The sequence below is a fragment of the Ovis canadensis genome, chromosome 1 (genome assembly GCF_042477335.2).
Source record: "Ovis canadensis isolate MfBH-ARS-UI-01 breed Bighorn chromosome 1, ARS-UI_OviCan_v2, whole genome shotgun sequence".
Classification (NCBI taxonomy): Eukaryota; Metazoa; Chordata; class Mammalia; order Artiodactyla; family Bovidae; genus Ovis; species Ovis canadensis.
Genome location: NC_091245.1, coordinates 136,147,844 through 136,149,822, shown reverse-complemented (window position 1 = coordinate 136,149,822; position 1,979 = coordinate 136,147,844).

Below are 1,979 nucleotides of genomic sequence, written 5' to 3'. Positions count from 1 at the left end.
TTGCCATTTCTAAATCTTACCACTTTCTGTTTTCTTATAACAGAAGTTGTCAAATAGAAGTAATATTTTACACCTAAGCTTGTTTTGCTTCTATCTTGAGATAAAATGTCATTTTTTAATATGTAGGAGGGATATACTTAATGTTTTATGTTGATTAAGAAAATTATTATTTATTCTAGTTGTTGAGAATATCACATTTGTCTTATTTTTTCCACTGATATAGAGCTATGCATTTATTGTTTCTGCATGCTTAATCATTCTTAAATTTCTTTTTTTTCTTTTTTCCTTTTAAAAATTATTATTATCATTATTTTTACTTTACAATATTGTATTGGTTTTGCCACACACCAACATGAGTCTGCCACGAGTGTACACATGTTCCCAATCCTGAACCCCCCTCCCACCTCGCCCCCCCCACCACCAACTTGTGATGTATTATGTGTTTGAAAATGAAAGTGTTAGTTGCGCCTTTGTGTCCAACTCTGGACTCCATGGATTGTATAGCCTGCCAGGCTTCTCTGTCCATGAAATTCTCCAGGCAAGAGTGCTGGAGTGAGTAGTCATTCCCTTCTCCAGAGGATCTTCTGAGATTAAATCCTTGTCTCTTGTATTGCAGGCAAATTTTTTACCATCTGAACCACCAGATGTTATTAAATTTGATTGACTTTTGTTTATAATATGTTTTTACTTATATTCTTGAGAGAAGTTAGCCTATACTATTCTTTTACTTAAAGCTCACATCAGAATTTTGTGTTAAGTTTATTCTGGGGTAGTGGAACAAGTTGGGAAGTGGTTTTATGTCAGATATTTCAGCAGTTAAGCCTTATAGTTTTGGAAGGGGAGATTATTTCAGAAAAAAAAATAGTCATAGTAAATAATTTAGGCAAAAATGTGACCTTAGTTGAGACTAACTTCCAACTGATATCACAAGGAAGCTGAGGAATACATACTTTACCATAGAAGAAAATATTCTAGGAATTATGAAGAGAGCTACAGACTTATTTATTCAACAGTGACTGAAATTAGAAAATGGCTATGTCAAATTGTAAAGGAAACTGGTGAATGCTTACATCCAACATAATCAACTCTCTTGATCACACAGATTCCATTGCTTCTCCTGTTTTTTTTTTTTTTTTAATTATAATTCCTGGAAAATTATCAAAGGAGATTTAATGTGACAAGTTCAGTTCCTGTTCCTGCAGTTTTTGCTGAGACCATAATAGATCATCAGGATCCCCATTATCTACTATCCACTGTAGTTATACCTTCCATTTAGTTAACATTTCTGCTGATCAAAATTGGCTTGTGATCTTGGTTGACACAGAACTTCATATCTGATACTCCTTCATATTTTCATTAGACTTTATTTGTGGTACTCACTCACTTAACTGATAATGCTTGTCATGGAAAACCACAAATCCTTTCACTGAGCATCAGTGTATTTCTCTCCACCCCCATTACATAAAAGTTGACCTTCCTACACATAGTGGTTAGGGCAGATTATCCCTGTCCATATGCTAATTTCTATTCTCTGCTGGTCTGGTAGCAGAACTCACCTAAAATGATCAGGTAGCTGATGTGGCTTTAAGTTTCTTTTGTGTAATTCCTAATCAGGCTATTGTTTGGAACATATTTAAATATTTTCAGTTCTATGCTATGTCTGCCTTAATTGTCTGTATATCTGCGGATCAATTTTATTTGTAAGTTTTCCCTTGGTTTTTAGTCTTCGAATTTTTGTCCCATGTTAATACTAGGGATATTTTAGTGCATGTTACACTCAACATGAAAAATTTAACCAGCTCTAAATAATTGTATTTTCCTTTAGGGAAGAATTAACTTGCTTCATGCCTGTAGTTAGAGTAAGGGCATATTACCATGTCTTGATAAACAACCTAGATTTTTTTGAGCTTGTGTTTTAAAGCTTATCTTTATCTGGTACACATTTTATTTTAGGACATAGCTATAGAAGTGGCAACTGA